At 40.1% G+C, this 12,496-nt stretch overlaps 1 protein-coding gene and 2 pseudogenes across 10 annotated transcripts in view; 1 reads left to right on the plus strand and 2 right to left on the minus strand.

Annotated features, from left to right (window-relative positions):
- The window catches only part of itgb2 (integrin, beta 2), a 141,267-nt gene that overhangs the window by 128,279 nt on the left and 492 nt on the right, over window positions 1-12,496 (minus strand). The gene's annotated exons all lie outside the window — the stretch shown is intronic.
- Window positions 15-10,026, minus strand: LOC147136030 (uncharacterized; annotated as a pseudogene). The gene is made up of 4 exons (XR_015089460.1): window positions 6,429-10,026; window positions 5,520-5,599; window positions 5,164-5,245; window positions 15-1,845 (listed from the first exon to the last, which is right to left on the minus strand). The product of XR_015089460.1 is annotated as an uncharacterized LOC147136030 (transcript).
- Window positions 6,147-12,496, plus strand: part of LOC147136031 (uncharacterized) — a 42,494-nt pseudogene continuing 36,144 nt past the window's right edge. The window contains exons 1-3 of the transcript XR_015089459.1: window positions 6,147-6,915; window positions 9,892-9,962; window positions 11,030-11,154. The product of XR_015089459.1 is annotated as an uncharacterized LOC147136031 (transcript). The remainder of the gene's footprint in view (window positions 6,916-9,891; window positions 9,963-11,029; window positions 11,155-12,496) is intronic.

Here is a 12,496-nt window from a genome sequence, read left to right on the forward strand (position 1 = left end):
AAAAAAAAACAGGGATTCCACACAGAGCTTTACAACAAACATTTGATTACTGTCAACGAAAACGTGACTGATGCTTTTTTACAAGGCCAACCTTTGTTGGTTTGGGGTCTACGATCAGTGAATTTGACACTGAACCAGGAATGCTGTAAGACAGTGATAATGTCACATTTTCCAACTTGGCCTCCATAAAGTCAAAAAGCAAAAGTCTTCGATAGTTGTGAGACTTTGCTTGAAGAATTGGCCTTGCTAACCACTGCTTAGTGGCCTTGATACATTGGGTCCTGAAGCGCAGAGATGTGGTATAATTTGATGTAGTTTGCTGTGTTGTGACAACTGCCTGTTTTCGACCTACATTGCAATTGTGATCAAGAGCAGCAAGCTGCGTTCTGGCCATCATCTGAGCGTAATCAAAAGCAAGATGTTTAGGGCAATATTTGTTGAGAAGTTAATGATACACCTCTAATTTACCCGTATGGATAAATTTACACAATTTACTCAAGTCTTTCTGAAGTGTCTTGTGGAAAATCAGATCTTTCAGAGCCTTATAGGACTGGCTTTTCCTTTTCAGATATCTCTTGGTTCGCTCATCCTCTGGTGAAAGTGGACCATGCTCACAACCAAAAAGATATTTTCTTTTTTTCTAGGAATGCTTGTTAGAAATATGGCTCAAAACAGACTCCCATTTTTCCAGCAGCAGCTCAGGGTCACCTTTACAAGTGCTTGCACTCCACCAGAGATGGTTGACAGTTGACCTTGTCCACAGGCTCAATTCCCTGTATCGCTTCAGTTTGGATTTTTGTGTGAGTTGTTTTCTTATCCAATTGGCCACATGGTATGGATCAAACTGGTGGTTTATTCCTTTCCTCTCCTATTTTACACGCGCATTTTCTAACCGCTACATGCCGATCGGTTGAAATGTCTGTAACTGTAATGCCATTTGAAAGTATCCTGTCTAGTGTGGTTTCAAATCCAATTTTTTCCATTGAATTTGAACTTGTAGTTTGGTTGACTTGAACAAGCTCAAAATCAAGAATTTTATCTGAAGCAACATCCATGAAAGTGTAAGTGCAATACTTTGGACTGTAACCTGGGGAATCACAGCGACCATCACCTACCAGCTGCACAGCCTGTGTATTAATTTCCTCCATTATATTTTCTTTTTGTTTCTTCCAGTGCTGGTCTACAACTGGTGTGAGATAACTTTTTTGTATGTTGTAGAAAACAGTATTACTGAAAAATTGTAAATTAAGTATGTGAAAAAACTCTGAGATGTGACAATAGGTTTGTCCAGATAAAAGTATTGCACCTGACAACAGGTATCTTACCAAGCAGAGGTTGAGACTGCAAAAAAAATGAATGACCGTGAGCGCAAATTAAATGTACAGTCAGCATGCTACCTAGCACACTTTCTTTACCTAATCAATAGCTCTGCCACAGATGTTGCAGGATATTTTGTAAAATAACTTGTCCATAGCAGTTTCAAATACAACAGATTTCTTCTGGTCAACTACATCGTCCTCCTCAATGTCCAAATCTGAACAGTCATTTTCTCTTGAATCTGGTGTATAGTCTGACTCATTCATGTCTCCCAGGTCTTTGCCTTCCGTGCTCTGAGAAGCAAAAACGGAGCAGCTGCCCGTGCTTATGGGAGAACTTAGCTGTTGGTCCCCAGCCTCTGGTAGCAGAACCTTGCAAGGATCCTCCCCAAGTTGCTTAGGTTCCCTGTAACTGGCTTGGCATGACCGTGCAGTTTTTCCAATTTTGTGCATCAACAAAAGGTTCGAGACATCCAGTGCTCAATATTGTCTTGTCCAGTGGAGGGTCTGTTTGCACCGATGTTGATACCTGCAAGAAAGGAGGGGGGTAGAGGTGTCAATCATGGTTATAAATACTTTCCAAAAGTTCCTGGCTCCAATCAATGAATAAGTTAACTTAATGACAATAAATGGGTTTCTAGAAGGATCAGCAAATCTAATGTAATGCTTTTTAATGCCATTTTTATTGCAACCTAACTAATTTAATGCCCATGTCCTACTGCATGTCCACATAAGGGCTGTCAGCCAATTATTTGTTTTAATCATAATTAACAGCACTATTTCCATAGTTAATGCATGACTAATCGCAAATTCCTATCAAATGTACAATACAATATTTTTTCACGTTTATCATACTCTGAATTAACAAGTGGAATGTTTACCTAATGCAAATGTGGTTGTATATTTTAATTCATTGACACAGTCATTTTGTGTTAATTCAAAAAATGAATCCCTGTTAAAAAGTTACACAGTTAGGAGTGTGAACCGCAGTCAGATTTTCTTTGAGGTAATTTTTCTGGCCAGTAGGTGGCATGAGCGTTTCAAATTGGATGTTCGTGATTTAAATTAAATTTAGTGAGGATGGATGGATAGATGAATAATCAATGAGTGAATCATGAATTTGTGAACTCCAGCCCATTTTGTCATTGTAAATAACTATTCACCAGTCCCCACGCCATATCGCCAATGTAACGGACCGATTCATCTATCTATATAACGGACACCATATTTTAGGCAGTAAACGATAGACGAGAACATTTTAAAATAGGACTAAGCATAGTCGAAGCCCATTTTTCCATCGATTTAATCGTTTTTTTCATCTATAATCCATCTTTAGCGTATTTCAGTGATGAGGCTTCGATGGCTGTGGCGAGCACGGTGAGGAACAATTGTATTCCACTTTCCTGCTTTTGTTTTTTTTTCCACAATGTTGCAGAATCTAAGCTTGTTCATTCTGAATTAATACAATGGGACCTGCAGTGGGGCAAATGAGCTGAATCTCTTTTTCAATAGGTTCGATCAGATGCCTGCCTCCACTCAGTCTCTCCTGCTGCAGGCCTCCACCTACTCCTCCTGCTGGCGTGTCACCCCCTCCCCCCTTTTCTCCACAGTCTCCAGCTCCCAGCTACACCAGATAGCCACCACTCCCTCCTGCCCAGCCTTGGCCTTCACAACATCTCAGGTGAGGAACCAGCTGAAGAAGATGAAGGCGAGGGAAGGCAGCGGGTCCAGATGGCATCAGCCCCCAGCTCCTCAAATCCTGCGCAGACCAGCTGTGTGGAATTGTCCAGCACATGTTCAACCTGAGCCTGAAGCTGGTCAGGGTCCCCCTGCTATGGGAAAACATCCTGCCTGGTCCCGGTGCCAAGACCACCCACCCGAAGGAGCTCAACAGCTTCAGACCAGTGGCCGCTGACGTCTCACCTGATGAAGACCCTGGAGAGACTGGTCCTTGTCCACCTGCGCCCCCTGGTGAGCTCCTCAAGGACCCACTCCAGTTCGCATATCAGGCCTGGCATCAGTGTGGATGATGCCATCATCTACCTCCTCCACACTTCACTCTCCACCTGGAGAAGGCGGGGAGCACTGTGAGGATCATGTTCTTTGATTTCTCCAGTGCTTTTCAACACCATCCAGCCCACCCTACTGGGAGACAAGCTGGAGCGGGCGGGGGTGGCCCACCACCTCACCACATGGATCCAGGACTACCTCACAAACCGGCCACAGTATGTGAGGACACAGGACTGTGTGTCTGACGTGCTCCTCTGCAGCACGGGTGGCCCCACAGGGAACTGTCTTGGCTCCCTTCCTGTTCACCCTCTACACCTCGGACTTCAACTACAACACCCTACCTGTCACCTGCAGAAGTTCTCTGACGGACTCTGCGGTTGTCGGCCTCATCACAGGCGGAGATGATTCGGGAGTACAGAGAACTTACTCAGGGTTTTGTGGACTGGTGCCAGCAGAACCGCCTCCTGATCAATGCGGGGAAATCCAAAGAAATGGTTGGTGGATTTCGGTAGGCGCCAGCACTCTTCACCTGCACCAGTGAATATCCGGGGAACAGATGTTGAGAGAGTCTCAACTTACAAGTACCTGGTGTTCATCTGAACAATAAACTGGACTGGTGCGACAACACAGACGCCTCTATAGGAAGAGTCAGAGCAGACTCTTCCCTACTCAGGAGACTGAGGTCCTTTTGGGGTTCAGGGGACACTCCTCAGGAACTTTTATGACTCGGTGGTTGCCATCGGTCATCTTCCAGGGAAGTGGGTCACCTGGGCAGGTCGGCGTCTCGGCCCGGGACAAGAAGCGGCTGGACAAACTGGTCAGGAGGGCTCTGTCCTGGGCTGCTCCCTGGACTCTGTGGGGGACAGGAGGATGTTGGCCAAGCTGTCATCAATGCTGGGCAACCCAGACCACCCCCTCCAGGGCACCCTAACAGCACTCCACAGCACCTTCAGTGACAGACTGTTACACCCTCGCTGTGCAAAGGAGAGATTCCGCCGTTCCTTCTTGCCTGCTGCTGTCAGACTCTTTAACAAGACATTGTGTAGTCTCCACAAACTGGCGGACATTAGTGCAATTGTGCAGTCCTGCACCTGAGCTCATATCGTGCAATACCCAATATTCCCACTACTGTAATTACCGTGCAATACTCAAACATTCCCCACTACTGTTAGTCTAGTTTTATTTTTATCCAATGCTGTTCCTTACATTTCACTACAGCACTGCAGCACTGTCACTTACTTAGAGTTTTATTCCTCTGTACTATGTACAGGCCAAAATGAGTGTTCCTCATACTTTTATGTAGATGTATGTTGGTGTGTATATACATGTGTATATACACATGTTACTGCTTATATTTACATAGGTTTGATCCCGAATGTTTGCCGTCAATGTTATACATTAATGGCTACATTATGCCGCCTTCCCTGTGTGGCCTATATCTTTGCTGCTGTTACAATGAAAATTTCCCCACTGTGGGATCAATAAGACATTCTTATCTTATCTTAATTCTTTAGAACTTTCACAGCCAAACAGTACAACTAAAACACTATCATATCCTGAATGAAAAATTAACCCTTTCATGCATAGTGGTCACTACAGTGGACAGCTATTAAAAGTTGCTTTAGCCGATATTAATTAATCTAAAAAATATTATTTATATTTTAAATAACATCCAATTCATAATTACTGCATGAATGGGTTAAAATATTTTTTAAAATTTTGATTAATTAATATAGGCGAAAGCAACTTTTAAATAGCTGTCCACTGTAGTGACCACTATGCATGAAAGGGTTAAGAGATATCCTTCAGATGTTTTTTCACAATATAATGTACATACGACATGCTTTCCTTCAGTCTGAACTGCAGAATCCTTTGACTTTAAGGGTTCCTTGTTAGTTGGTGATATCTGAGCTTGTGTTCTACATAAACAGAAAAAAATAGAGAAAGAAAAAAAGTAACATTAATAAGAAAAAGTACTGTATTTTTCAAAAGCGGTTCAAATCAGCTGTGCTCAGGTACATACGTTAATATTTTCACAATGTTGCAGAATCTAAACTTGTTCGTTCTGAATGAATAAAACTAAATTCTTCATAACTTTCACAGACAAACAGTATAACTAAAACACTATACCAGATCCTGAATGAAAAGATTAAGATATATCCGTCAAATGTTTTTCACAATTACGATACATACCACATGCTTTCTTTCAGTCTGAACTGCAGAATCCTTTGATTTATCGGTTCCTCATTAGTGGTGATATCTGAGCTTGTGTTCTACATAAACAGAAAGAAATTGAAAAAGTAACATTAATAGACAAAGTACTGTATTTTTCAAAAGCGGTTCAATTCAAGCTCTGCTCAGGTACATACATATAAGCCTAAATTACATATATATCACGCTGATTATGATAAATTTTAACCAGTTACAGTTACACTCTGAAAAACAAAATAAATGAATAACAAACAACAGCGCATAAATACATTCATAACTTCTCTTGCGCGGTCATTTGTTTCACAATCGGCACATCAATTGATGAAATGGTGACTCTCTTCTTCACACATTTCATAACTCATGCGTTAGCTAAAATGTAAATGGAATAGAAATGTAACAATTCAGATTCGAGATTTTCAGAATTAGAGATGTGCTATGTGTATCAAGCAGGACTTCAATGCATGAACTCTCCAAAAATGTAGACGCTAATTCTACGTATATTACAAATTGTTTTGACAAAAGAAACCTTTACTATATGAACGTGATACTGAAAATAAAATAACTTACATTTGTCAAACTTCATTACAAGTGAACGTTTATAGGTTGAGATGCCTGGATTTGGAGATTAAACATTTACGTTTACCCTTTACATTAGTCATCCATTACATCTATAGGATCTTTTATCAAAAACCGCGAGGGTTGCGGATGACTCCCGGCTACACCAGACTATTTTGCACGGCATCGTGGATACATGTTCACCGTGGACACTGTGTCACGAAAGAAACTATTTTTGTTTGTTTTGCGCCAAACCAAAGCGAAAGTACCACTGGGAAAGAAAGCACGTTGCCGTAAAGGGTCGACACAGGACACAGTCTGTAAGACACAACTTACCTTATTTAGGTTCTTCAACGACAAACTTCTCCGGTCGTCTGCTTCGCCTGGTTGGGGGGGTAAAAAAAAAGTCGGGACAGCGTGTGTAACTAGTGTTTTTCGGTGGAGTTTATAACCGACTCCGTCAGCTTGCCGCTTCTGCTCCGAGTCAAAACACCAGGGTTCGAAATTATTTTCGCAGACAACAATGTGAGGGCCGTATTTTAAGTTGTCCACAGAGTCCCCGGCTCGAATAAATTGAAGCCATTTTGCCGTTATATCGCGCCTTTGTGGATATTTCAGTGCATTTGGAATCTGGAAAAAACTTTTCCCTGACATATTTTCTCTGTTATTTGTGCACCCATAAGCCTGGCACGTCGGCATTTTTGCAGCGCCGCCAGACTTGATGTGTGTTGATGAGGAGGCGGGGCAAAATTAATCGAGGCAGATCAACACCGCATATCAATGCGACTTGCAAACACAAGAGCAAAAATGGCGCCTCCCGTAGGTGAGTAAATTCTATGTTCGGAACCAATTTTTTAGAGTGAATACTTAGTAGACTACAGTTTTAAAAACACTGTTAAGTAAATATAACAAGACAGGGCTGTCTTGTTTTGTGTTAATAAAGTCAGTTTAAATGAAGAACACGTGATGTGCTGATACCACCTACAGCATATTTGTGTGCACTTCAGGGACCACTCGGAAAACATAAACTCTTAGACTATTACAAGAGCCACATATAAATGTGTATATTACACACACACACGCCCGCATACACACACTTTGTTTGCACACATTTGAAATATTTCTGTCACTACTCTGAGGCCCTTTTGCGTTTTTGTTTTTGTAGTGAATAAAAATACTGTCTACTACAGAAAGAATGTTAATAATTTTAATTTAAACATTTTAATTTTCACCTCATGAGGATTTGTCGAACAGCACTGGGGGAGTCTATACTGCCCGAAGCTAATCTACCAACAATAGCTACACATCAAAATCAACAGAGCTGGGCATTTTACTGAAAGTTGAGCGTCCGTTATTCGTCATCTGTCTGCAGCGTGGGTACCCTTCTGTCGTCCATCATTTGCCTTTTTTTCGCAGGGGGTGGTGGTAAATAACTGTATTCAATGGCAAAAGCAGCTATACGATGGCCACCCGTAATACGATCACGAAGATTCCCAGATTTAAGGCGATATACTGTGAGAGGGGAGAGCACCCGAAAAGAGCAGATGAAAAGGACCTGAGTAGAAGTGATGCTAAGCCGCCTCCGTACCGGCCACCATATTTTGTGAATTTTAAGAAATGTATTTTTGGATGGTTTGTTCGACATTGTGTGAATCAACTAAATGTACTATAAATACAGTGAAGGGTGCAGTTCTTATTACATTTATCCGATATTTTCCCTCCTTTGCTTAGCTAATTGCCACCGTGCTGACACGGCAGGAAAAGTTTATGGTCACTGGATTATCCTCCCTTTCATTTGTAATATGAGCCTTTTTACTTTTTGAACACTATGTCTATGCTTGGTCTGTGGAGGCGTAGCAGTCAAACGTGCTAGCTGCCCACCAGGGGCCAGGGTTCGAAGAGGTAAATCTGGCTGGATCCCCATAGAATTTAGACTTGCCTCCTGGTTGTGGTTACTTTAACTTGTCTTAAATTGGAACTAAATTGGGCACAAAAAATAAAACTCTGAATTTTTTTTTTTTTTTTTAAACAACAATAACTACAACAAAATGTTTAATAGCCTTTATCAAACATTTATTGGATTGCAAAGTGGGCCTTGGGTCCAAAATATTGAACTAATAGTGAATTTAGGTTTTTTAGTAAGGTGATGGCTGCTGTGTTAGAATGTTAACCCGTGAATGTTGACTGTTGTTTGAAATATATAGAGAGTTTTAAAAAATTAATAATTAAGTCAAAATTTAATGTTAATGAATTTCATTTGTATGTTCTCCTATTACACCCTGTTGACCTGGGCCCCCAGGCTTCTTATCTAAACCCAATAGTCTCGAACTTGGGTTTTAAATTGGACAGTGAGTGTAAATTGGACTAGCAAATCAGTGGTATTGTTAGACCAGCTTCGTTCATCTTAGGCAGCTGGCTAAGGTGAAACCCTTCCTTTCTCAGCACTTAGAAACAGTAATCCATGCCTTCGTTCCATTTCGACTAGATTACTGAAATGCACTTTATTTTGGAGTTGCCCTGTCCTCCCTCAAGCGTCTCCAGTTGGTCCAAAGTGCTGCTGTTCACCTCCTAACTGGAGCTCGGAAGTTTGAGTACATAACACCAATTCTGGCCTCCCTTCACTGGATCCCAGTGAATTTTAGAGTTCATTTTAAGATGCTTCTATTTGTCTTCAAATCTTTAAATGGCCTTGACCCAACATACCTCTCCGAGCTCCGCCACCCCTACGCACCTGCCCGGTGCCTCAGGTCTGCGGACCAGATGCTACCAGGTAATGAGGACTAAGCGCAGCCTCAGAGGGGATTGAGCGTTTTCTGTTGCCGGTCCTTCCCTGTGGAATAACCTTCCATTAAATGTTAGGCAAGCCCCCTCTCTGTCCATTTTTAAAACTCATTTGAAGACACATTTTTATTCTTTGGCATTTGAGCCAACTTGAGACCGACACTGTTCTGCTGTTTTCCGTTGTCTACTGTATATGTTTTAGTATCATTAATTTGTGTTTTAATTTATTGCTTTCACTGTCTTTGTTGTTTGTATTATTGCTATTTTTGTTAAATGTAAAGTGCTTTGTTACAGCTGCAGCTGTTGTAAAATGCGCTACTATACATAAAGTTATACTGTATTGTATTGTATTGTATTGTATTCCATGTTTGAGCTAGAACACACAGGTTTGGTGAACTTTTGACCTTTGAGGGTTCAATGGCCCGTAGTGGGGTGGTTCTAAGAAAGTGTGGTCCAACCAGATGGTCAAACGCTGACTCCCTTCGAGAGTCATTATTTTCTTCCCTTTACAATCAATCACAAAATTTCACTACTATTGTATACTTGCAGGGATGAAATAAACAACTTGACTGAGATTTGTGCTGTCAATGGTTTGTGAATGTATTTTGAGTGGTGAAAAATGGCTGATTTGTGCTGTCAATGGTTTGTGAATGTATTTTGAGTGGTGGAAAATGGCCGTTGCAGCCACTTACTCTTCCTGACATAACACACCCATGCTGTTAAGAGCCCATTATCCTTAAAATGCATCTACTTCCACTTCCTGAAAGTTTAGTCGGAATCGCCAACAGACGCCCTTTTAAAATTAGAGGCGGACCGGCTAATAGTATATACTATTTTTCTACCCCCAGAAAAAAAAGGCAAATGAAGGACGACGGAAGTGTACCCACGCTGCAAACGAATAACCGATGCTCAATTGTTATAAAATGCCCAGCTCTGAAAGCCATTATACTGAAAAGTATTCTCTATTGATTGCCTGGTAAATGTATTTAAACATTATGTTTATTGCTATACTTCACAGGTGTCAAACTCAAGGCCCAAGGGCCAGATACGGCCTGTGACATCATTTTGTGGCCCAAGAAGGCAAATCAGGTGTGTTGACTTGACATGCTTATTTCGATTTCTATTCACTTTTTACACTACATATGAGATATTGCAAGCATTTGCGATCCTTTAAAATATCCTCCTTTGAAATAAATTGAAAAATAGTTGAAAAATCTATTTGCTGGCTTGTGATTTCAAAACAAGTTTTCCATCAATTTGTATATGTGTTCATTTAAGACGATCACACATTTATATGGGTTCATTTATTTGGGTCCCTCCGAGGGACACTATAACTATCATGTGGCCTGCAGCAAAAATGAGTTTGACACCCCTGCTTTACTCAGTCATATTTCACCACGTTTCGGTTAATTTAGTCAACTTCCTCATGGAAAACAAGAAGCTTCTGCTCATTTTCTGCATAATGGCTAGTCTACAAAAAATCTACATTGAAAGAATCAGGAAGTTACTTGCAGTCTTTCACTATGTAGCTCACTGTTATACAGGAGACTGCCAGACAGGAAGTGTGACCCAAGTCACCCAACCAAAACTGTGATGAGAATGGCACACATGATACACAAGTTTACGTGCATTTTATGCGGAAAAATGAGCAGCATTAGCCTAAGAAAAAAGATTATGCACGAGCTATAAAACCAAATAGAATTACACTTGAAAACATATATTGTGTCCATAGAATTTCAAAAAGGTTTCTTTTGTAAACATTGTTATTCTATATTAGGGCTGGAAAGTTCCCTTCTACTGCCCCACCCGCATGTACTTCTCTTTCTTTTCTGCTCTATTGAGTGTCTAAACCAGGGGTCGGCAACCTCTAAGACTCAAAGAGCTATTTCGTAAAATAACACACTAGGAGCTGCAAACACTTTGACATCTGAAATGAAGATGTTAGCCTATTTATATGTATATTTACACTGCATGAATCCATGCAGTCCATCCATGTTTCAGAAAATGTAATTTTATTTACTAAATGAACACATTTTGAACTCTTGCAAAAAAAAAAAAAAAAAAAAAATCACAGAGTTGAAGGTCTCTTAAGATGAACTTAAATGCTCCATTGAGCCAACAAAAATGCCATGAACTGTCATCCTTTGTACTTTCAGAGCGTGTGGCCTTGACCTGAAGACTCACGTGGTCCCAGTTGGTCTGAGTCAGCCAAACGACGTCGAGAACGGAATTAACCTGTACCATGTCACACGCAGGCGCCGCACTCCTGACACGCAGCCGAGTAAGGAAAAAAATAAAAAATACAACAGTGTTGTGTACCTTGCGGTCCCACATACATATTTTGCAAAGTGCAGTCTTTGGGGCGACCTTGTGTCTGTAAGGTACCATGTTGGTGAACCCTTGAAACAAATAAAGTGGAGATACATTACAATAAATTACTAAGAGAAACAGTGTACACAAATGTACACTATTTTAATGTCGCTATATAAGTGAGGCTAACCACGAATGAAATGGTATTATTGCAGACATTCTTACTGGGATTAATGATTAAATGTTTTAGAACGTTTGATATTTGTATAATTATTATTCTGTTTAAGTCTGACCTTAAGTACAACATTTTGTTAAAGTTGTGGTTGTTTGTTAAAGTGGTCTATAAATTGAGTTATAGCATTCTGAGTGTGTGAACTAATTAAGCGATATTATAATTATGCTGATTTGATTTAAGGGATTTATTAATTTGTAATTTATTTTATGTATAATTTGGTTATAAATTGTTGGAAAAAGAAAAAAAAAAAGAAGGATCACGTGAGCCGAAAGAGCCATTTAGGAGTCGACCCTAAACAAGTGGGTCTCCGTGGAAAAAAAAATCTAATGTCCGCAGATTCTATGAGGAAGCCTTTGCCAATTTTGGTTGCAATCAAGTGGGTCAACTGGATCTTGTAGATTGCAGAAATGCAGAACATAACTGAAGTGACATGCATGGCAATGTGAATTTTCGCTCCTGTTGAATTGTAATGATTAACGGTTAATTAATTTTAATGGTTAGATCAACAAATTGTAGTTCTAGTGCAGGCAATGTTATTAATTTTTAATCACATATCAACTTACCTTAACGTATCATTCCAGTGTCATTTTATAGTTACTGTATATGATGTGTATGGTAACATTTTTGAATCCAATTATTTTCATGGAGCAGCGTGGTTTTGCATTTAAATGACATCAAAGACCGCTTTGAAAGTTCTTTTCATTAAAAGTTGGACCCTGCCAATTGCCCGTCCCTCCAAATTAGCCTCTTAACTGGTTAACACATATTTCCTAAGAATGCCCCATATAAAAATAGAATCTTGATGGACTCAGCTATTATTAATAATAATACATTTTACTCACCTTGCAAAAAAAAAATTGAGTTGTTGCTTTTGTGTTTGAACACTTGAAATAAACACAATTTTCTTTTCTAATGTTCCCATCAGTTGACAGTCCATGCCATTTTTAAAATAAAAGCTTCGTTTACATTTTTCACATTACAAAAAAGTACGCTGGATCTTTGTGTTGTTCTCTCAGGTTTTGCAATCACATACTAGAATATTTTTCTAACTAATTATTGTACTTTTCAAATACGTCCA

The sequence above is a fragment of the Filicampus tigris genome, chromosome 14 (assembly GCF_054856515.1).
Source record: "Filicampus tigris isolate MCC_2025a chromosome 14, RoL_Ftig_1.0, whole genome shotgun sequence".
Lineage (NCBI taxonomy): Eukaryota > Metazoa > Chordata > Actinopteri > Syngnathiformes > Syngnathidae > Filicampus > Filicampus tigris.